General features: G+C 48.3%; 1 protein-coding gene across 11 annotated transcripts in view; it reads right to left on the bottom strand.

Annotated features, from left to right (window-relative positions):
- Nucleotides 1-918: 918 nt before the first annotated feature.
- SALL3 (spalt like transcription factor 3) overlaps nucleotides 919-24,870 on the bottom strand; it is a 51,427-nt gene continuing 27,475 nt past the window's right edge. For 4 of the 11 annotated variants that reach the window (XR_014234449.1, XR_014234450.1, XR_014234451.1 and 1 more), the window contains one exon: nucleotides 919-4,801. The gene's annotated coding sequence lies outside the window, so the exon portion shown is untranslated. Of the gene's footprint in view, nucleotides 4,802-15,546; nucleotides 20,661-24,870 lie in introns of those variants that run through there. The other 7 variants (XR_014234454.1, XR_014234455.1, XR_014234456.1 and 4 more) reach the window with 7 other exon arrangements.

Raw genomic sequence — 24,870 nt, forward strand, 5'->3', positions numbered from 1 at the left:
GATCCCTGCAAGCGCTCACCTTGCGAAGCTAAATCCTCACACCTTCCCCACAGCCCCCGGCGGGCGGTCAGGTCCCCGAGGTTCAGGGTCCCCGTCTGGAAAACAGGCTGAAGGTTCGATGAAGAGATGCACTGTGGACGCTCCCCGGACCGGGCCTGGCCTGGGAGTGGTAAGTGCAGGCAGCCAGATGCCCGAGCCAGCCCCTCCTCCAGGCCCATCTCGGCTCACCTCCCGCAGCTGGCCGGGCAGGGGCGCTGTCCGCAGGACCAGGTGACGGGAGGGGCTTGGGGTGCACCACGGCTGACACGCCCCGTCCACGTCCCCAGCGGCCCGCTGGTGTCCCGACGTGGGCCTTTTTCCTAGGACGAGGCTCCCCGCCTGGCCCTGGGCTGGTGGGTGGCAATCCCCCCTGCAGCGGCCACTACCCCCCTGCCCCGCCCCGGTCATCTCCTGCTTGTCACCAGCTACACCATGGGCGTCTCGGTCACGGAACCTCCACCGCTGGGCTCTCAACAGACTCTGTGGAATGAACGGCCCTCCCACTTCATTATGAGCTGTTGTACCCAACACACTGTAGACACCTGACGTCGCCTTCATAACCCAAGGCCGCCTGTGTTTTCCAGCCATGGTCGCGGGAAGGCGAGCGCGTCCCCGCCCCTTCTGCGAGACTCCAGCGTGTGAGGGCTGCTGTGAAGATCTTGAGGGTGTCTGGAAGGCTGCCTTTCTCACCCCGCCCAGCCGACCTCTGCCTCAGCTGCACCTCCCATTCCATAACTGACACCACACGTCTGAGGACAGTGGCAATTAGCAGTGCTGCATCCGGCGTCTGCAAGCTCAGAACTTACCGCGAACCTCCTTCACGAGGGCCTGTTCTCGCATCCTGCACTCACCGAACACGCAGGAGAGGGGAAGCAGCAATTACTGACAATCACTTTATTAGGTATAATCTGCATCTATGTCTGGAAGGATGGAGCGATGCTCCCGGGAGCCCTGCATCGAACACGGGTGCTTCCCCAAGACCCGCTCCCTCCACTCCGAGCCCAGCAGGGTCCCCTTCTTCCTGGAAGCACAGGTACAATTTGTCACCACACAAATGACACTGTACTTGCTGTTGACATTCTTTGATCAGATAAATGACCTGTACTTACTATGCTGAAGGCAGTTTCCATGAAAATTTCATATTGGGAGCATCTTAGCATAAGTTGAGACAGAAAGGGTTGGAAGTCTTGACGATGGGTAGAAACGTGGGTCCTGCTGACACGTGTCTACGACTGTTTTCTAGAATAAAAGCGGAAGCTTTGGTGCCCAGTCACCTACGTCCCTGTTCAGGGTGCCCTGTGCCCCTCTTGTCTGCCATCCCGTGGGCCGGAACAGCCCCTGTGGACCCAAATGCAGGCGCACTTGCTCTGCACCCTTGCAGGACAGAGCAAGGACCGGGCAGGGCAGGAGCCACTTCTAGGTGTTACTTTGGCAGCGTTTAGAACTTAATCATAAGAAGCTTTATAAAAAGTGCTACCAGTATCACAAATCACCTCTGAAAGCCATATACTCAATGAGAAAAAAAGCACAAAATTAGAAGAAAGACCCAAAAAAGCACTCGTGAGTGCTTTCCTTAAAAAAAAGTTTGAAAAGAAGGACAATTTCCTTCCCTCACAAGAATAGCACACATTCCTTGCGGAGGCTGAATGATGAAGTGGTCGAGGGCGTGGGCTTGGGGGGCTTCACCCCACCCACTCCCCCCTCCCCCCCCAACTCAGCCCCTGTGTCCTGAGCACGCTGACCTTCCTGAGCCTGGGCTCCTCGTCTGTCTGATAGGAAGTCAGCATCTTCCCCACCAAAGCTATATGAGAAGTTCATGGGATCATGTATTTTAAGCATTTGGCCTAGTCCTGGTACAAAGTCAGTAATTTTAAGGTGGGGCTCTTATTCTCTTTCTGTATTTGTCAAAAAGCAAAATTGCCCCCCTCACCCAAAAACTATCATTGGAAAACGTAGCAGTGGCCTGATGTGTAGTTATTTAGGATGTTATTTAGAGCAGGGAAATGAGGGAGGTCAAGGCTGAGTCTACCTTTGCCCAGCCATCCGCAGGTGGGAACCACGGGAAACTGGACTGACGAAGAGGACTGATGAGTGGGTGGTGGGCGTGTGACCTCCTGGATGGGACACCAGGGCAGGAGGGTCTCCGTGATCCGCAGGGTGAGAGAGACACTCAGATATGCGTGTCACAGTTTGTCACATCACCACCTGCTGTTGTTTCACTTGCCCACAACAATTTGGATTCAACAGGCTTCAAAATGTTTTCTTTAAAAAAAAAAAAAGAACTTTTTCCAAATTGGACGATTGACAAATTAGTATACTTTCTATGCAGCTGAGTCCAGATGTGGGTTGATTGATTTAGAGACAGAATAGCAGTATGAGTACTTGTGGAAACACATTACCAAGGAAATTAACTATTGTTGTAATATGATAACTTTCCATGTGGACGATAAATCGATTGTGTGTCAGACTACCTTTGTGCGGAATTTCTGCTCTGAATGTCTACTGTGAGAACAGAGAACATACGGAATAATCAGTGGTAATCGTTGCCTTCGTGGACATATTAGAAGAACGCAGTCAGTCTAGAAGAGAGAGATGATAACAAAATACATACAAAATAAAGATTGCTAATTAAAATTAACCTCTTGGGAAAATTGTAAGCTGGTCAGAACATGTGATTTTCTTGATTTTTTTTCCCCCCAAGATTGGTTAAGATTTCTTGGACTCCATGCGTAAAAGAGACAGACTGTCCTGGAAGTGAGACCAATGCAGTAAGTTCCCCGTGGCGCTGCCCTTTCGTAGATGCAGGGTCACCATGTGGCGGAAAACGGGACCTTCAAGTGTGCGTATGGCGTGTGCGCGCGCAGACCTTGCAAGACGATGTGGGCCAGCCCTCAGCAAGTGAGTGGTGCTCGACTGCAGAAATCCCGACTGGGGTTCTAACACACTCAGTGGACGAGGCGACCGGGAGCATCGCCCAGGAAGCAATGGGAGCTTCCTCTCTCCTCAGGTCCAGGCATCTTGACAGCTTTACTGGGTTCTCTTCCATTGCTTGTCGTTTGGAGGAGCGATCTAAGTTGCGGTATAACAAGTTCTTATTATGGGTAGAGAGCTATTAAAATCACAATAAAAAAATAATCATCTTTCTTAGACCACATGTTGTATGATTCCATTTGCATGAAATGTCCAGAATTAGCAAATCTATGGAGACAGCAAGTAGGTTAGTGGTCCCTGGGGCGGGGGTGTGGGTAGGGTGAGGGGCAGAATTGCTAATGTGCATGGGGTTTCTTTTGGAGGTGAAGAAAATCTTCCAAAATTAGATCCTGGTGATGCCTGCATGGCTCTGTGAATATATTAAAACCACTGAACTGTACACTTTAAATGGGTGTGCTCTTTGGTATGTAATTTATACCTCAATAAAGATGCAAAGCCAGTCTTCGTCCATCTGACATCTGCAGGGCTCTGTTGGCCTTATTTACCCCAGCATCCAGTCAACGAGCTTGGTATCTGGTCTGATCTCTGTGACGGTTTGTTTGTTTACAGCTGAGCAAGTTTATTTGGGACAAAACTAAGTGTTCACATTAATTGTGTCCAAGAACGCACAGATGCATTACCATTCTCCTCTATGGCAGAATGCAAAGATGTTTACTGGCTTCCATTTTTTAAAACTGAAAGGTCTGCTGTGTCGCTTTGAGATATTTCAGGACAGAAAACGTGACCTTTGCTTGTTCCAGATGTGAGTGATTCCGGGATACTAATGTGAATCAGGAAGAGGTTGGGTTGCCGTGCAACGTTCTGCTTTATCGTGCCAAACAGCACGTCGTCGAGCTGCCCCCCTTTCTGCCTTTAGCCGGCCGACCGCAGATGCTCTCAGCTGGACCTGGGGAATCTGCTGTTGTGTCGCAGCCGTGCTGTGACGGACACAAAGCTCCACGTGGGGACCCCCGAGTGGGTGCAGGCGAGCTGGCCGTGCCGGGGCCCAGGCGGTGACAGGCCGAGCTGTGGTGGCCGTCCACGTCGTGCCCACCTGGGGCCTGTGTGCTCACGTCAGCCCCCCGTGACGGGGGTCTTCCTGAGAGAAAGGTTGGGCCCGCCTCTTGGGTTTTCAGTCCTTCCTTTGTGCTCAGGACGGGTCTGGAAGGAGTTCCTGTTGGGCCCACAAGCCCCTTCAAACCCTACAGGCTTGTCCTCCTTTCCCTCCTGCCCTCTTGGGCTGGACCCCTCTGTCCAAGGGAACGCACGGCAGCCCCCAGGGCGAGCTGAGCTTGCGGCCCTGGATACCACCCTCCCTGCAGCCCACCCCGCCCGGCCCTGACTCCAGGTCCCTTTGGGACATTTGCATCCCTGGCGCCTGCAGGATGGCGCGGTCACCTCTGCTCCACCCTGCGTGCTCGCCTCAACCCCGCCTTGATTTCTGCCCCGTCACAAGCTTCACACTCCGAGAAGGAGCAGAACAGGGCCTGACAGCGAGCCGAAGGGACAGCAGTAGGGGACCAGGGCGGAAGGCGGCGGGGGGTGGCCCCGGCAGGGCCTCTGTGGCCGCCGGGAGGACTCCAGGCCTCGCTCCGGGGATGAGCAGGGGCTGGAGGGCTTGGAACACGGGGCCCTGTACTCCCGGCTGTGTTTGTAAAGGATTGCTCTGACTGCCGTACGGCTGTCCTAAGCTGGATGTATTTCGAAGGCAGGGGGGTGACCAGAGGGATGCCGTCTGTGGTGCTTTGAGGATGACCGGGAAAACGTGGAGCCGTATCGAAGATAAAGAAGTCTGGAGAGAGAGAGAGAGAGACCACCGTTTGGGTGAAATTCCCAAGGAACTGCCCCCGTGGGAAGACAGTCTGAAGCACACAGGGCAGCACAGGCCCGGCGCCCAGCCCAGGCTCACCCGTCACGTGCAAACACACCGGTAGCACAGACATGCCTGAACTCCCCGGCGGAACCCCGCGGTCAGGCTCTGACTGTTCATGTTTAGAAGATATTTTAAAATCATGAAAAATCCAAGAAGCGCTTGAACTCCAGTCATTGTCATTGAAAAGGCACATAGTTGAGACACTTTTTGGCTTTTTTCATGAACTGCTTTCTTGAAAACCGAATCTCTGGGTTTCCACGTAGAGGCTAGCGCTCCTCAGACGGGCTCCCCGCGCCCCCCTCCAGCCCTTCCACCGCCCGGCTCTCCCCCCCCTTCCCCCCCACTCCGCCCCTATCAGCGGCCGGCCGCTGGCCTGCAGTCCAGAGAGATCCTTACGTAAACTGTTTTACATTATAAGCGTCAATCACGAACAATTCATCCACAGACTCGATCGTGCCCCGTGAATTGCGTCAGGCCCCGTTCTAGGCCGGGGACAGAGTCAGCAGCTGCAGGCGGGAGCGTGAGGGGCAGGGCCGGAAAAGCTCCTGGCCCTCCCGCGGTCCTCGTGCCTCCCGGCTCTGCTGAAATCGCCTCAAGTTGCCCCTCGAACGCCAGCACCAGCCATAATATCCCGTGCTATGAACAGGATGTCTGTGTCCCCCGAAAATGCACACCTTGAAGCCTAACCTCCAAGGGGATGCTGTTAGAGGCGGGGCCTTTGGGAGACGCTCGGGTCATGAGGGTGGAATCCCCACCCCAATGGGACTTGTGCCCTCGTAAGAGACCCCATAGCGCTCCCTTGACCCCCCCGCCATGTGAGGACACTGCGAGAAGACGCCGCCTGTGAGCCAAGTCGCGGGTCCTTCCCTCCGCAGACGCCGGGTCTGCGGGGCCCACATCTTGCACTTCCAGCCCCCGGCGCTGTGAGAACCCGGCGTCTCTGTTGATGGGCCCCCAGCTGTAGATTCTGCTTCGGCAGCCGCGCTGCCCGGGGCACCTTGGGGGACCCTCTCAGTTAGACAGCTCTTCCCCTCTGAACTCCCATAGCACCTGTGGGGCTTCCCTCGTCCATAACCCAGTGGAATCTGTACTTTGCTGTTTGTACAGTTGGCTTATTCATTCCGTGCAGAAAGAAACTATATCTTATCTGTTTCCTCTAGTGACCAGCGTAGTCTCACCCAGCCTAAGTGGCTGATAAATATTTGTTGTGGACGTTGTGAAGCGTTTATCTCCCTTCCCCCTGATTAAGGGCAGCACTGATGGTCGGCATAGAGCAGAACACTACTCTCTGTGTTCTGTTTATACTGCTATTGTTTACATGAATGCTAACTTTTTTCCCATTAAGTTCCTAGGTTAGTTTTTATCGATAATATGTTTTCCTGTGTGATATGTGGAGTATTTCTGATTCTATTTTAATAGTCAAATAGAATAAACCAAATGTTGAAACCCTTTTTCCTTTGGGGTTTTCAGACGTCTAGACTTATCAAGTTGTTATAACTGAGAGTTTTCAGATGTGCTTGATACACTTGTGAAAATCAGAACAGGTCTCAGAATTAACATCCCAGAGCCCAGGCCCCGGGAGTGGTCGGCCCGGCGACACGGCGGCCGGACGGCCAGCAGGAGCACAGCTTATCTGGAAAGACTTCACAGATCCCTTCAGAGACGCGTTCCAGTGTCCAGCCACGCTCGATGCCAGGGACGTCTTACGTTTAAAGAGAGTCCTCCGTCCAACGAGTGTCTTGGGCTCCCATTAGGATGGAGAACAGCCGGAGGGTGGATGTCCCTCACTGATCTGCAAACACTCCCTCCCGTCCCTCCGCCTCCCGCCCCCGCTGACCTCTCCTCTCTAGAAGCAGCTCCAGAAACTTTAACTTTTCCAACAACTTTAAGTTTGTTTTGTGAAAGCGCACTCCACAGATGTTTATTATTATTTTCACATTTGTTATTTTTTACTAATAACTCTCCACTCTTCCTACTGAAAATTTTTGGCAAAAATTTTTGACTGTGGAAACTTAACACCCATCAGAGAACAGGACAAATTTATTTTCAGATGTATTTTAAGGTGTGGTGATGCCTTTATTAAATTCTAGGAGCGAATATAGCTTATCGTCCAAGAGTTGATGTTTGGGAGGAAGCCATCTGGGTTTTAATCTCTTCTCTCCCGCTTACCTGCTTGTGAACTTGAGCAAGTTTTAAACTCCGAGTATCAAGTTCCTTACTCGAAGGGTGGGAATAATAATAATAGTACCAACTTCAAAAGATTTGTGTGAGAAAGAAGTATGAGAATGCGTACAAAGCGCTTAGCACGGGGCTGGACCCAGCAGCCCACGTGTGATTACACCGCTGAATCCTCTCTTAGCACCACCTGCCCTTCGTTTCTTGGCTCAGATATTTGTAGGCCAAGTATCTGCCCCTTACAGGAGAGCTTGCAGGACAGGACATCAGACTGGCACCGTCATCGCTGGACGACACTGCTTCCCCAAGACCCTAGAATTACAGTATCACCCACTGTCATTGGAGAACCTCTCCTCTCTCCTCTTTATAGAAAGTTGCTAGAACATTCCATTACTTAGAGTTCACTAACGCTTCTCACTCTGAAAGGAGGGAAGCAGAGCTCCCTCCGTTAAAAAGAAGTCTCAAAATAAAAAATCCTTATTAAAGAATATTAATACTCATGAATTAAGAAAAACAAAAGGAGAAATTGGCTGGAATAAATTCAGATCACACTTTGATTCTGTCCACTGAGACGTGTAAATGACAGCGCCATTAAACAGAGGTGGCATGGACCAGAATAGAGGCTCTGACCCCCATCCAGGTGAGCTTTGCCCCGTCGGCCGCCAGGCTCCTGTGGATGCTCACCTGGTCTCAGTCAAAACCTGGATAATTGTGGAGTACGGCTCGGCACCCAAATGATCTTTCAGCGTAATACAGAAACATAATATCACGTGTTAACAGCACTTTCCTTCCCAAGAGAAAAGAAATGATGGTGTGAAAAGATCTAGATACACAAAATAAAACTCCCAGGAAATTACTGGGAAAGTTGGTTTAATAGCTTTTGTTGCAAGAGACCATATTGTTTTGAAACGATTGCCCATACAATTAAAATGCAAGACATGTACATTATAACGTGTGTTTGCAAGTATCGACTCAAATACCTGTGGCCAGAACAACTATCATCATTAAATATATTTATGGTTGAAAGGTTGAAAAAAAACCACCTATGGACATAGATGCAGTTTCCTTTTCAATGTTTGAGCTCCAGTATTTCGTCCTTAAAGAGTAGGAACACTAGGAGGATAATCGAGGAAACCTACCAGACCGCCGCACTCTTGTTTTGTTTTGTTTACTCTCTGGCCAGCCCTGTGGGAGCCACACAGGCATGTTTTCGGTCTCCCTGGGACAGTCACCTCGTCATGGAAACCTACGAACAATGACCTTCACGGCGAACGCAGAACTTCACGGGCGCCTGTGCCACGAAGATCCCACAGAAACTATCAGCGTTGGTACAGCCAGCCAGTGGCCCACGTTTCCAAAACTAGAGTCATCCAGCAAGATACAAAACTCCAGGGCCGGCTTCCCTGGTGGTGCAGTGGTTGGGAGTCTGCCTGCCAATGCAGGGGACATGGGTTCGAGCCCTGGTCTGGGAAGATCCCACAAGCCGCGGAGCAACTAGGCCTGTGAGCCACAACTACTGAGCCTGTGCGTCTAGAGCCTGTGCTCCGTAAGAAGAGAGGCCGCGATGGTGAGAGGCCTGCGCACCGCGATGAAGAGTGGCCCCCGCTCGCCGCAACTAGAGAAAGCCCTCGCACAGAAACGAAGACCCAACACAGCCAAAAATAAATAAATAAATAAATAAAAGAAACCATGTTCTCATTAAAAAAAAAAAAAAAAAAAAAGTCCAGGGCCAGCACGATACCTTGCTGTCTTTTTTTTTTTTTTAACATCCTTATTGGAGTATAATCGCTTTACACTGGTGTGTTAGTTTCTGCTGTATAACAAAGTGAATCAGCTATACATATACACATATCCCCATATCCCCTCCCTCTAGCGTCTCCCTCCCACCCTCCCTATCCCACCCCTCTAGGTGGTCGCAAAGCACCGAGCGGATCTCCCTGTGCTCTGCGGCTGCTGCTGTCTGTATGCCTAGCTGGAATATATGCACGTCGAGAAAGACTGGGAGGAGATACACGAAAACGTTAGCAAAACACATCAGCAGTCGCGGGGTTTGCGGTGGATTTCACATTTCAGATACATCTACTTATATTTGCCACGTTTTCTACAATGAACCGGAATAACAGAGAAATTGGAAGGAAAAAAACTTTTAAAAGAGAAATTTCATTGCAGAGAAATTTTTCTTTTAAATTTCATTGTTAAGAATAAAATGGAAAATGCAGGAACCCTTGGAGGAAATGTACTTACTGTAAAGAGACCACAGAGTGAGGAGGAAGAGGGTCCTCTCCGGTGGAGGAAGGGGACGCAGGGCGGGGCACAGACCCTCACTCACCAAGTGTTTCGGGACAGAGCGGAGATACAGGTTCACAGAAAACGGTGTTTGCCTGAGACAGAAATGTGGGCCTTTGTCAAACCTGTGGCCAAGATGGAATTTGGACCACGTGGAAACACGGATTTGTCCTCTGTCCACTCATCCTATTTCACGTGGTTCCCTCCACAGAATTAAATGTGTGACGCTTAATACTCAAGTAACGATGAGACCAGGGTCTGGTAACCTTGCTCACGTTGACCTGATGAAAATACAAGTGTTGGCCTTGTGCTAGGATGTCAGTGACAACCGTTCAGAAATATAAGAGGTGCGCGTGTCAGCATCTTGGCGACTCAGGCATCTGCCGATTCACAGGGGAATCTGGGGTCAGTGAAGTGCGGATTACTTCTGTGTCCTTAAGTCCCTAGAGGCTTCCGTGTGAATAGCAGAGGAACTCACCCTCTTACGCAGCTCATTTTGTAGCTCCTTAAAATAAGATTTTAATAACTAAGTGGAGGTGTGAAGTGAGGGGGGCACTGATCAACTGTCACTGAAATGACAAGCTTTTGCCCAAGACCCTAGTGGCCCGGCAAGGGGCTGGCGACATCTATATATCTGCATTTGCTCCTCGCGTTTGCTCCCAGACCAGCACCGTCAGAAGAGGGGCGCTCAGGGACACCCCGTCTCTCCCACAGCCCACCCGGGACCCCACTCCCCGACATGGAGGTCAGCGTCGGGACCAGAGAAACTCCTGGCCATGCAGCTCATCTTTCTCAATTGTTCTAAGTCCCAGTTTGCTTCTTCAGGGGTCTTTACTAGCAGGTGATGGACCTGCAGTGTCAGAAAGAAAGAACATGAGAGAGAGTCAAGAGATATGATTTTGATAGAAAAGCTGGATTATATCAAAATTTAAAACTTCTGTGCTACAAAGGACACTATCAAGGAAGGACTGCCCTCTCCCCGTGGTGTTTTGAGGGCGTTTCCTTGTGCAGCTTTTCCAGTGATCGTTCTGGGTATCACTTCATACGCAGGTAACCACCGCAGCCCACAGCAGCCTTTCACCGGCTCAGTTGGAGAGTAGAGCCCTTACCGCTGCCCCTAACATCCGCCGGGGCAGCCGTGGGGACTCCAGCTCCCGTGGTCACCGCTGACACGTGGGAGGGTCCGTAACAGTCTGGCGCCTCGCGGGCGCTGCAGGTGGGTGGGCGCCAGGCCCTGACCCTGTGAGGGTGCTCGTTTCTGGCTGGGAAGGAGGGGGGCCTGGCCCCCCACTGCGCATGCTCTGAGGCCACCCTGGGGTGCTGTGACAGCCTCGAGACGGTGGGCATCCGGGTCCCCACTTGCCCTTTGCTGGCATGGTTGGGGGGCTGGAGTACGGGGGTCTAAACGTTGTCCTGCCAGGTGCCCCTTCCTGGCCCTCGTCTGGAGGGAGCAGCTCCTTTGGGGACTTTTAGTTCTCTGCCCGTTGGTGTTTCTGGGTGGCAGACAATTTAGCCCTGAGTCTGGGGAAACCCAAGGTAGCCAGCACCTCGCTGCCTCTCCAAGCTGAGGCCCCAGCCCCTCTGCCTTCTTCGCCCTTTCAGTGTCCCCTGTTTGCTTTACGTGTAACGTCCATGGTTTTTGTTGTCCTTAGCAAGAGAGTAAAGGAAAAGCATGTCTACTCCTCCTCCCAGAAACACAAGTGCAATTATGTGTTCTAATGTCCTCACCTGTAGCTTGACGTTTTTGTCTCTTTCATCTTCTGATTCATGCAAATTCTTGATTTTGACCAATTTTTTTAGTCATTTTTATGTTCTGTTTTGAAAAATCTCTTAGCCCATAAAGATATTTTCTCTTATGTAATTTTCTAGAAGCTTTATTATTTTACTTTTCACGTTTAGGCCTAGAATTCACCCGGAATTTTTTTGTTTGGTTTGGTTTGGTTTGGTGTGGGGTTGCAGAGGTCAAGTTTCACATGGGTGTACACATGACCCCCCGGTCTTTACTAAAAAGGACATCCTTCCTGCTGTTCCACACTGCCACTCTGTCATACAGCGAGCGTCCATCTACACTTACCTGGACGTGTCTGGACTTTCTGTTCTAATGTCTGAGACCACACTGTGTGGTCAGCCAAGCTTTGTAACATGTCTTGAAATCCAGTAACAAGTCTCCAAACTTTGTTCTTCAAGGTCGTCTTGGCTGTTCTTGGCCCTTTACTCTCTCGTCTCAATTTTATTTTTTAAACTTTTTATTTATTTTTGGCTGCCTTGGGTCTTTGTTGCTGCATGCGGGCTTTCTCTAGTTGCAGTGAGCAGGGGCTACTCTTCGTTGTGGTGTGCGGGCTTCTCATTGCGGTGGCTTCTCTTTTTGCAGAGCACGGGCTCTAGGCACACGGGCTTCAGTAGTTGTGGCACGCGGGCTTCAGTAGTTGTGACGCACGGGCTTAGTTGCTCCACGGCATGTAGGATCTTCCCGGACCAGGGCTCGAACCCGTGTCCCCTGCATTGGCAGGCATATTCTTAACCACTGCGCCACCAGGGAAGTCCCTCTCTCGTCTCCATTTTAGAATCTGTTCACCAACTTCTATAAAGTAGTGCTGGATTTTGACTGGGATTGTCCTGAATCTGTAGATCAATTTTGAGGGAAATGGGCATCCATTACAGTCCGCTAACATGGAACGTCCCTCCATTTACTGAGATCTTTCACTTTGGAATTCAGGATTTTTTGGATTTGAGAAAAGTAATACATGCACTACCAACACCTCCAGTGGCCTCTAGGGAGGTAAGAGTTCTACAGCCAGTCAGTCATACACGTCTGCAGTGAGACATGAACATGCACAACCAGGGAATATGCAGAGCCACGTACGCATGTGTACAACACACACACACACACACACACACACACACACACACACACACACCTCCTGTAAATGACTTCACTTTAGTTCAGGTCAGGTTCACCATCCATTAAATAATAGAACCACTCCTGGTTTTCAGAGCATTTCAGATTTCCCGACCTGCATTGGGAGGGGCCTGCACTTTGCACCTATGGGGACATGTGTCCATAACTGTCACCCCGTCACAGCAGACCCCCTTCCTCTGGCGGTCTGTGAGCGTGTCAGTGTGATTCACTCGTCCACACCCTTCCAGGCAGGCTGGGACACAGACCCGGGTTTCACGACATTTCCCACTGAACAATGCTCATTTTACACAAAAAAAGAAAGCAGCATAATTTGCAGATAACCCCCAATGGGAAACTTGGCGACTTAATTAAAAGCAGCTCTTGAGACCTTAAGTATTTTATTTTTCATAGAGACAATTCTGGAACCCAACATTCTGTACCAAGGTAGAGGCAGGCAGCCGGTTAATCCTTAGCAGGACTTTTCCGGGAACACACGAAAGTTGGGCTGGATAATTTGACGCACCAATAACCCCAGGAGCTGTTAAGGGAGAAATCCGTAGAAACACTGACCCTATAGACTGAGCTTCCTGTCCAGACCCCCCCTCACTGACGTCTCAGTGTGCTTCCCTGGCTTCATCCCGGTACATGTGCTTCCCACATCGTTTGTTTCTGTCCTTGGCCACAGAGAAAATATTCCTAAGCTAATGGTCCTTTATCTCTTTTGTAATTTTAAGCTTGTTCAAGCTTCTTGTTAGTAAACTACTGAATGATATTTAGGTTTAGATTGAATCCAAACTCATATTCAAGGACCACATCCTAAAGGTAATTTTTGGAGACATCAGGACATGAGGTTTTTCTAGATCCTCTGGTTGGTTTGGTGCCTGTATCTACTTGCCGGCTTAATGGCGTGTCTTAGCCTGGAATCCCCCATCAGAGCCTGGGCCAGCAGCTTCCTCATGCGGAGCGTCTTGACGATTTAGATCCGAACTGTTACTACCTGGTGTTCTTGACTCCAGAATCCATCTTTAGGTGGCTCTGGGTCTCAGGTTTTTAAAGAACGGTCCACCTTTGCCAGATTGCCTGGAACCATATTTAAGATGATGGTTCCACACACAGACCCCCCAGGTACCAACTGGGGATCTTTGGGGGGACAGGTCAGAACAACTGAGTATAGCTGAATTGTCCTCACAGGTGGGCAGTTCTAGAATCTCTTTACAGGAGGGCAGTTATGTAGCTGGACGAGAAGGCAGGGGCCTGTCATGGCGCTATTGGCAAGTGCTCCTTTTTTACTCAGATCCTGTTGATCTGGGGTGGCCCAAGCCCCTGGCACACTCCTGCTCAGAGCTCTGGCTCAAGAGATGACGAAGGCAGCCCTCCAGCCCTCCTTAGGAAGTCTTGGTGAGGGGAGGGCCCCAGACCCATGACTCTGACGCCTTTTTCCAGGGCTGTGTCTGAGCCTGATGTGAATCAGGGTTGCCTGTGCCAGACGGGGACGGGATGGCATACTAAGCTTGAGTCCAGTTGTGAAGGTGGAGCCCAATCTGGTGAGGGGACAGCGGACCTCCTACCGTGAGGAACAGTCACGCCCATCCCTGGCGGGGGGGGGGGGGCCCATGTGTCTTACTCTGACTGCACAGTGACACCACCTGGGGACACTCCACAGGTTGGTGACTTCTCTCTCTGAAGTTATTTTCCTCCCTCCATTTACAAAGATCTTAATATGCCGCAGGGAGTTCGTGTAAAATGGAAACGCCATCCAGGGCGTCAGGAACTTTCCGGTGGGCGCAGCAGGAAGTGGCGTCGTGCTCCTGGGAAGTGACCACACCTCGCGGTGCTGGGGTGAGTGGACCACTCGTGCCCTGGTTTCCTGTAACGTCTCTCGACGACCCTTTCATTCAGTCAGACAAGGTGGCAGCACTCATGTCGACCTTTGTTTTTGAACATAGAGCGGCTTTCTTTGGACGACGTGGGTAAATATCAGTCTTTTGATGGTCAACAGGTACTTAAATATCCCAAGGTTGTGGTATTTGCCGTTATAACAACGTCTTTGTCACAGTCAGGGAAGTGTCTGCTTATAGAGAGGATTAAATTGTGAGAAAAGATAATGAGCTACCGTGCAGACACAGGGTACAGCTCTGCCCCATGGCGCTTCCTTTGCAAGTGGTTCACGGTCTGTGTGTTTGGAACTAGTGCGATTTTATGTCATGCACTCTGCTTATGGAGTTTTGCGAAGTGGTATCTTCTACTCTTATGACTATAATGTATGTATCAATATGTATATTTAAAACATCATGATGCACACATACAGATATTTAAAAATATTCCTATATAGTCACATGATTATGGGTGTTTGTTGTAATTTCCATCTGTAGTTTTATTAGATACACTTGCAGGTCATGAGAAGTGAGTGGACTAATGTATCATGTCCATGTTTTCTAAAAACAGGAATGAGTTTCTCTAAGAAGAAAATTTTTTTGATGTAAATATATATTTAAAGCACCATTAAAAATAGCAGCAGGAGGATAATATGCCTTAGACAATCAATCCTATTCAATTGGTTCCCGAAGACTCTGAAAACATTCCCAGGAGACGGGATTAAAGGCCGCTCTTTTTGAAATTTTAATGTACTTGTCATCCAATAGAGACGTTGCCGGTAGCCTCCTCCAACGCAAGGCCAGTTGTAGAAATTAACCACAGGTGACATGGAAGCAGCTGATGGTTTTTAACCAGAGGTTTCGAGCAACCAGCTTGGATGGTTTTCTAGCTGAACGGGCTGGTTCATGGGCCCTGTGTGGACACACATTTGGGTGCCATCCCCTATGACAGAATTCTATGAAAGCCACTCAGACGGGTTGTGGAAACGGGATGCGGAGCACGTCCCAGCTCTGTTTATATCTCGCTGCTGTCTGCTGTCCCGAGGCCCACCTACTGCCTCCTGTTTCCTGTTCAGGCAAGAAAGGGTGTGTGACCTGAGGTTATGCAACGCCTCCGCCAACAAATATCCATAGTCTTACGTGTATGCATCGTTTCCGTATTTCTGAGAGATTCACCAGCTTTTGTCACGACCCATAACGTCGGACATGACTCAGTTCAGTCCATTCTTTTAATTGGTTTATTTTTAGATAAAGGTTTATTTTAGAACAGTTTTAGATTTATAGAAAAATTGCAAAGATAGTACAAGCAATCCCCATACATCCCACACCCAGTTTCCTTTATTAGTAACACTCTGTATTGGTTTGACACACTTGTTGCAATTAATGAGCCAATACTGATACAACTGATATGAACTGAAGTGCATGCTTTATATTTGTTTTCCTCTGAGGTCCTTTTCCTGCTCGGGACCCCACATTACACTTAGTCATCAGGCAGGTTAGAGCCTTTTCCTTTGTTCCAGGATTCGGAGTACCAGCATCTTAAGATCATGTCTATGTCTTCAAGTAAGCATCTACTGACGGGGGTTCGATTAGAGAAGGCAGGCTAGACCATGAGGCAGCAAAATAGGAAAATGCCAGGATTCACAGTGCGTTACTGTTAGTGCTTATTTCATCATTCCTCAGGCGGTGGGCTCAGGGAGTTAGAGACTTCTCAGTGTCCCCAGAATGCCCAGCAAAGGGCTGCCTGGCTTCATCCCTTCATTACGCTCATTAGAGACACGTGTCTTCCACGCAGTTTCTTTGTAACAGAGACTCCTCCTCTGTTCCCGTCTTACAACAGGATGATGTGCAAATCTGTGTTCTGGGGCCCGAGTTCAAATCCTGTTGCTCCCTGGCCCCCCCGTGGCCGGCCTCCTTGCTGAGGACGCAGGTGTGACTGGTGTGGGCAGACACTAGGGAGCACTGAGGGCTGGGGCGGGACTGCCTCTCCCGTGCGCCCAGCATGCTGGGGTTCACAGAGCCTCGTTCGGAAGTTGGCTTAAAATCAGAAAGTTTAATCATAGAAACTTGTGTTTAACAGCAAAACCAGATAATTATTATTACAATTATTAGTTAATAATTAATAACCACTTAGTTACATATATACAATGGAATATTACTCAGCCATAAAAAGGAACGAAATTGGGTCATCTGTAGAGACGTGGATGGATCTAGAGACTGTCATACAGAGTGAAGTAAGTCAGAAAGAGAAAAACAAATACAACAAATACCGTATATTAACGCATATATGTGGAACCTAGAAAAATGGTACAGATGAACCGGTTTGCAGGGCAGAAATACAGACACGGATGTAGAGAACAAACGTACGGACACCAAGGGGGGAAAGTGGCGGGGGGGGGGGGTGGCTAGTGGTGGGATGAATTGGGAGATTGGGATGGACATATATACACTAATATGTATAAGATAGATAACCAATAAGAACCTGCTGTATAAATAAATAAATAAAATTAAATTAAAAAACATAATTAATAACCACTCAGTGATTTAATTTGGTGGGACTGTGCTAGGTGGGTGATTAGAAGTAACCACAGGTTGAATGCAACCTTGAAGCAAGCGTGGCGCCTTTGCCTTTGCCTTTGCCTTCAGGGCAGCTCCCGAGGCTGGGCTGAGGCTCCCTCTGGGCAGCAGGAAGCGGGGCTGGGGCAGCCGGACCGGACGCCTCCCCAGGCTCAAGCCCTGGCAGCGCCAAGGGGCCGCAAGCCCGTGGGCACTCTGGATGCGGCAGCAAGTCAAGCTGGTTTTTCTTATGATTTATTCAGTCAGCATAACTCCCAAAGAAAGGCATCTTTGGGCAGAAATTTTTCTTAATAATGGGAATGACAGCAACAGGGAGAAACATTTTCTACACAGTGACACTGTTGGAAATGCTTCCCTGCTTCATCCAGCTGTCGAATTTCATTTCTGTTTCTTACAACCAAGTGGATTCAGCACAAAAAGTCATCCATTTGAAAGGAATTTTCCATCAATGTCATTCTGGGAAGGTGAATTAGGCAATGACAATTGTTAGAAATACTCTTAATGTCGTCATTATATCAGTTTTAGCCAATCTAGCCACAAGATTAAGGTGACTGCATTGCTTTTGTTTTATTTTCTACGTTACGTTTCATGACAGAAAATCAAAAGGAGGAAATGGGTCTGAACACCATATTTGGTTCATGTACTAGGGAAGAGGCGTCATACATCTGGGCATTTATTCAGATTTTTAGGCATAAGGCCAACACCTCTCTATCTAGTAAGAGTCAGACTCTGGTTACCTATAAACTATCTGACAGTGTTGGAAATGCTGTGCAAATACCCATTTTTAGCAGTGGCTCGTGTCTCGCCCTGAGATGAAGCCATCCACGGGCCAGGCTGAGTTAGTGTTGGGAGACAGTTCTCAGTGGATTTCTCCTGTTTCCACCCATCCTGTGGGTGGAGTGCTGGGTGCCCTGTGCTCTAGACCAGCTTTTCAAGAACGTCTGCAGCCTGGGCGTGAAGGGCGCCAGCCCGGGGAAGGGGCAGGCCGCTCCCTGCCCGTCCTAAGAGACTTGGGTGCCCTGGCTCAGGGTCCCTCTCCTGTGTGTGCAGGTGTCGCCTGTGGGGACAGGGCTTGGAGAACTGGGGCCAAAGGCTGGGCCTCTGGCCATTGGTGCAGATGATGAACTGTTGTCCACCTCTGACCTGGGAGTGTGTGTCTCCCACCGGCGCCCTGAACCCCAGAGCCTGTCCGGGCAGCGTGTGAGCTTGTGGGCGTGTGGACGCCTGGACGCGTCAGAGCTGGTGACAGGACCTACCAAGTTCTAGGCACAAACATCTTGTATTTAACCTACAGAACACCCTGATGTTGTTTACGATGTGTACAACCTCAGTGCTCTTGCCTCTTCATCCAGATGGGAAACCTGATTCAGCAAGGTCGGCAACTGCCCAAAGGAAGGGAGTCTGCAGCTGAGGGCACAGCAGGTGGCCGCCCTCATCCTCTCTGTCCTCCAGAGACGAGCTCCCGGGAGACGCAGAGGGAACGTGCATGCGAAGTGAAAGGGGGACACGCAGGACGCAGCTCAGGCTGAGGGGACATTGCTGAGCGGCCACAGGACGGCGGGGATGAGGCGGGGTTGTGTGCGGGCCAGGTGTGTCCCCGGGCAGTTCCCTCTGGCCTGGCTCCGCCTGGGAACTCACACAACACGCGTCCCTCTGACCTTCCGACCAGGGCAGGTGGCTCTGCTGTTTCCAGGGGCCCTTGTCACCAGACAGACGCCTGCTGACTCGGGGGCCCCGCGCTCTGGTTTCTGGGGACGCCCCGGTGCTGAGGGTCGCCCGCCTTCCAGCCTGCAAGCCCAGCCCTTCCAAGCCCACTTGGGTCGGGCAGATTTCTCTGCTGTTGGTGACCACAAGCATGGAAATCAAACCAGAGAACCAAGGTTGAGGTGAATGCTTTGATGTTAACGTGGCTGCTGCCAGGACAGACGTTGGGATGAGCGGTGCCAGGCCAGACGCCCCCATGCGGGTGACCCTCAGAGGTGGCCTCAGACCGCAGATCACACCGTGAGGCCCGGGCAGCTCCCAGACTCCGGCCCAGAGAGCTGGGAGCTCGGCCGCAGGGCTTCCGTGGATGTGAGACTTGTGCCCGCCCGGACTCGTGCAGTAGGAAGTAGGAAGTAGAGCCACCCGAGCCACGGACACACCAGTGACTGGGCCACGGTGCCCTGCAACAGGGTGCCCTTGACACACACGTCTACACAGCAGGCAGGGACAGGAACAGGCCAGCCACCAGAGCCTAGGGGAGACAAAGGATCCCCCTGGGAGCCTGGTCCTGCAACGCCTTACTGCTGTGTGAGAGAATGAGTTTCTGTCATTTTTAGCCAGTTTTGTGGTCCTTTATTTTCCAGCTCTAGGATCCCATCCGGGGTGGTGGGACTGCAGCCTGGCCTAGAGACCAGGGCCTGTGAACGAAGCACGAATGAGGTGATGAGAGGAAAAGAACTGGCAGTACGGGGGCGGATTCGACCCATTGCAAGTGTCTGGAGTATTTCGGCTGGTGAGTTTGGGGGATGGGCGTCCACATTAGGACGTGGCGGTTGTCGCCAGAGCCGTGGTGTGGAGTTCAGGGTTTCCTAAACTCGGTTCTGTGGTCCACACCTGCGAACCACACAGACTACACTCCTCTCCAGGAGATGCACGAGGATCCTCAGCTCATTTAAGGCTCTGACAAGTCCTGCAGCGCGGGAACGCAGCTTAACTTCCCCAAGGGTTTCCCTAAATAATTCGATTCCCAGGCCCACGTCCTTGCCTGTGCTTCCTTCTCTACTTGATCAACACATTCTTTCTAGATGTGAATTACCTGGGGGAGCAAGCAGAGCAAGAACTTAAGCTGGAGGGTGTTTCACCTGGAGATTGTGGCTATTGGTCAAAACAAACGAAAAATTAAATGGTCCAACACCGAAATTCAAAGTTGGTCAAGGATTGCTTTGGGAAAATACCATTCTGTTGATTTTGCCCTTGAATTTAAGGAATATCTAATACAAAGTCATCTAGGCTCTGACTGTGGACCGCAGCAGCCCAGCTACGGTTTAGACTGAAATCCGGGTATAAGGAGGAGGAGTCGGTACCAAGACAAAGCTCTTCTCAAAGCAGCCTTGGCACTGAAAGTGGTGCCAGCAACCGCTCGGAAGGCACAGATCTTTAACCTTGAGACCAGCAGATGATGAGATGCAGTTGTTTCTTTTTTTAAAATTTTATTTTATTTATTTATTTTATTTATTTAGTTTTGGCTGCGTTGGGTCTTCCTTGCTGCGTGCGTGCTTTCTCTAGTTGCGGCAAGCGGGGGCTACTCTTTGTTGCGCTGCGTGGGCTTCTCATCGCAGTGGCTTCTCTTGTTGAGGAGCATGGGCTCTAGGCGCACGGGCTTCAGTAGTTGTGGCACGCGGGCTCCAGAGCGCAGGCTCAGTAGTTGTGGCGCATGGGCTTCGTTGCTCCGTGGCATGTGGGAACTTCCCGGACCAGGGCTTGAACCCTTGTCCCCTGCATTGGCAGGCGGATTCTTAACCACTGTGCCACCAGGGAAGCCCTGTAGTTGTTTCTTGAATGACCAAAGATCTGATGGCTTGGAACAATTTGAAAAGTAGAAACTGGGGAATTATGATGTACCCTCTGACATAGCATGCTTGGTTTGGAGGGGGGATCCAAATCATATCAGTGACATTCCCTTTCTAAAGAGATCTCTGAGCAGAATACCCCTGAGATGGTACCTGTCGCTCACATCCATCCCAGGAGGGAGCTTTCCGGATAATGCAGGGTTTGGCAAACTCTGTCCTGGTGCTTCTTTGAATCTTTACTTCCAATATAAAGACCCTTCTGTGTGGCTACCTTGGAAATGCATTCCTTTTTGTCTAAATTCTTCTTCCTTGGTGCAGTTTCGTATTCCTGCAGCGGGTCCCACAGGCTGGCAAGATTCATCTTTGCTGTTGGGACCACTTCAGTTTACTTCAGAATTTAAAACAAACTTTACCTGTGTGAAGAGGATTTTGGTTCTGTTGTTATTTCTATAGTCCAGAACATGTCTAAATGCTTCAATGATGCAATCACAATATATTTTTCTCAACAAAACTCACAATATGTTTTTCTCAACAACTGATTGTGCTGATCTGCTGAAGATATTGGATTGCTTTTTAGGCTACTTTGCCACCGTTGGGTTAGATTTACGGCACCAAAGGAAAGAAAGCTTTGGGTGGAAAATTCCACTTGTATAGCAGTGAGCACACACATTCTTTCATAATTCACAAAAAGTTAATGTTTCTCTTAGATTGTCAGGAAAATAAAAAGTATGTATTTGCAAAGACAATTGTTTGGTTCAGGGCTAAGCTTTGTATAGTTAAGGTCATTAATCAATTTTATATCTCCTTCTGAGTTTTCTTTTTATAATTCTTTGGTCACCAGGTTATGCTACCTTCCTTTTTTCATGTCTAGAAAGGCGCAATTTCAGAAGTCAGAGGAGTCATTTATCAGGATGGAATCCTTGCCTATTAGTACCAAATACAGTCTTCCCAGGATCTGCTTTGGGTAAAGCTATAGAATTAAGATTCTGATGGTTTTTATCTACTGAAAGTTTAAACATTTTTGCAGGACAGAACTACTATAAGTAAAAATCCTCTCTTTTATTTTAGCTTTCTTAAAATCTGTGACTTATTTCTGAATCTTGTACCAGCTCTGGTTGGACAGTTATATCTTGCCTTTCCATTTCTTTGGTATAGCTAGACCCACTCTTCTTAATTTCCTGTATGAATTACAAATAATCTTCCCAAAACTTCAAGAAAAGATCCTAGTTTTTATTCTTAAGTGTATCTTGCCTTAAAAATTGTTGCATTTCATCATTTTGTTACCAAGTAGCTAATGACCTTTCCCATGTATATTCATAATCCAAAACCAATGTCATTAAAATCCTTCACCATTATGCCAGTAATGCATGCATTCAGTGACTGATTCCCATAATTGAAAACCTCATTACATTTATTTCAATATATTTAAATTCAAATAGGAATTACTCATTTTAATATCTAATAAAGTTCCTATCTCAGGAAATGCAAAAAATTTAAGTAATATAAAAAATTCTAGTATAAAGGGATACATATCATCATCTAGAAATGTTGAAAGAATAATATACAAGGATGTAGCATATGGAAAAATAGTAACAATGAAAAAAGCTACTTTGTGAATATTGCAGCAAAACACTGCACTCAAGAGTTGGCAATAGTTCTAGCTAATGCTTATGTGGTACTCACCATATGCCAAGCACTGGTCTAAGCTCTTTACAAAGATGTGTATGAACTCACATAACTTTATAATGAGCCTATGAAACAGGTGCTATTTTTATGCCCATTTTACAGTTGAGGAAACAGGCATAAAGGTATGTAACTTGCCTGCAATTACATAGAGAGTAAATGATGGAGCCTGAATGTGAAACTTGACAGACTTCAGATTTTATAGCCTTAGACTTTAATCCTTATTAAGTGAACAATGATGAAAGAAAGAAAGGAAGGAAGGAAGGGAGGGAGGGAGGGAGGAAAGGAACAGAGAAAAAGGAAAAGATGTATCCATACGGCAATGATTTTTAAATGTGTTGATCATGACCGCTTCACATGGCGAGCCTGTCTACACACATATACGGATATAAATAGGGACTCACCATTTCAACTTGCTGCGCCATGCAATCTAACACTTTCTATTATTTTCTTTCATTAAAAAAAATGCTGGTTTAGGGCCACTAAATTGATCTCATGACCCACAAATGGGTTAAGACTTGCACTTGGAAGACTAGCGCTCAGGCAGAAACTCTTAAATCTCTTTTAACAGAAAGGTAACAGAATGCATATGCGGTTTCAGTTTGAAAAGGAGGAACGTCTGTATAAAGTGCTTCTCCTGAAGATGATGGGTAAAAATGTCAGAATCCACTATTCTAGCATTCGAGTCAATATGAAATGACAGAATGCATTAAACTTAAATTCTGCAAGATTCATGAGAACAAAATGCCTCTGTTATATTTTTGACATGGGCAACAAATAAAAAAACCCGCACAACTTAGAATTTATAATTATTTCTCAAATTATTGTCACTATGATAACTGTGAACAACTTAGTTTTTGATTTATCTGTATTACATTTGAGACACTTCTAGGCAACAGAGATAAAATATTTCACCGATAACTTCTTCTTTTTTCAAAAGACAAAATAATCTCAGATGATCTGCTTAGGAAGAAAATTATATTTAAGGATGTTTAGCATTTTCACATTCAACTACATGTTACATAATAGAAGTACATAAATGCAAAGTAAAATACAATCTCTCAACTGATGAAAGGGGATAATTTCCCAGGGCAGCAAATTAAGAACATTGAGGCAAACTGTATTTAAGCCAATTGACAGTGGTATCAGATGAAATAGTTGATAACTGTAATAAAAATAAAGGTTACCTGTGCAGTTCAAAGAGTATGAAAGGCTCACCCCTTACAGCAAGCCTTTTGGATTCAAATATATAAATCTGACTCTTTTTAGGTCCATAACAGTTTTCAGTGATGAATGTAAATTCAAATTTGACACTAAGACTTAAGCCCAAGAATCAAATTCAAGGTTTTAACCACTGGGTTATAAACTTTTTGAACCAACAATTTCATAACTATGGTGCATTTACCTCAAAATTTAATTTTAGGCTTATATGAAAATGTTCCAGGACCTCACAGTATATTTTTAAAAATTCAATGGGAAGGCGCCTAGAATTCACTTCTTTTTGACAGCTGAGCCCAGTGACGGTTACAAAGTACCTGCATTTGGACTCAATAAAGCAAGTGCTCTGAACACAACATCAACTGCAATAAAAATAATACATAGGTTATAATGGACGCAAGAGACAATGTAACCTTAATAAATGGAAACACACCATCTACTTTGGCTGTTTATTTATTCCAGGACTGAAACAGCTACAAAATTTCTGAGTTTCTAATTTAGAAAATCTAAATAGGGAGAGAACAGTTTGGACAAGCCTGGCTAACAGTTTTCAAAAACTCATTAGTCCTGTAAAATTTCAATTTATCCTCTCACACTTGCAAGGCTTCCAGCGCATTTACCAATAATACCCTTTTCTTTTCAAGTTATCCTCACCTCCATCTGCAGTTCCCATATCATTAAGCTGAACACAGAGATGTGACCACAGAAAAGCCATTCAGCATTGCCTGTCAATAATCACTACTGAGACACAGGGAAGGGGAGGTGCAGAAAATATTACAGTTCTTTGGCAGATTTGCTTTCCTCCTGGTTCACCCAAACTTCGTCAAAGTTCTGAGGATTTTCTGCATATATAACGCTGACTTCAGTGCACCAACACGTATTTATTGGGCTAGGACTATGTGCAGGACTTTGAGCTCGGCCATGAAGGTGACAGCCAGAATCAGGAATGTGCCTCTTGTGAATGTGAGATTAAGTCTAGGGTTACCATCACCCACAGAACCACCCGCTACACACAGGGCGAGTGCCTTCATATCTGCTCATAGAGTGGCTCTGGCACTCAGCAGGTGCCAGGGTGGGTCACTGGCTGCAGGCCATGAGAAGGCCTCTGACATGGACGCCACACGTGCCGACACAGATGAGCGTGCGAGTGTGAATGCAATACCTGGAGCAGCAGCAGCCATCTTGTGGTCATGAGGGAGCAGCACGAGGACACACCAACGCATTAATGCCTCTGGGAGCACCAATGGGCAAGCAAATCATCCCCAGCAACTGCCCAGTTCTGGACTTCGGGTTATATGAGAAGAGTAAACCTCTACTGGAGCTGTTACATGGAGTGTCTGTTATTTGTGGCCAAATGCAGACTTAACTGATAGAAAGTTCTCAGGGAAAAGAAGAGCATATGGACTCAGGCGGCCTCAGGACCAGCAGCCACCTCCCCTGGGATGCTGGCAGAAATGCAGAATCCCAGGCCCCACCCCAGACACATCAAGTCAGAATCTGCATTTTAACAAGATTCCCCAGGTGGGCTGGATGTTATCCTTTTGCAAAGCCTGGGGGCGGTTTCGAATTCTGGGCTTTACCCTCAGTGGTTCCGATTCACTTGGTCAGGAGAGAGGCTGGCTGGGTTTGGAAATCTCCACGGTGACTCTGATGAGCAGCTAGGGCTGAGAGCCCTGCTTTGGTGACTACATCAGCGGTTTCACAAGGTGTGGTCCCTGGACC

The sequence above is a fragment of the Balaenoptera borealis genome (assembly GCF_965194805.1).
Source record: "Balaenoptera borealis genome assembly, chromosome: 14".
NCBI classification, from domain to species: domain Eukaryota; kingdom Metazoa; phylum Chordata; class Mammalia; order Artiodactyla; family Balaenopteridae; genus Balaenoptera; species Balaenoptera borealis.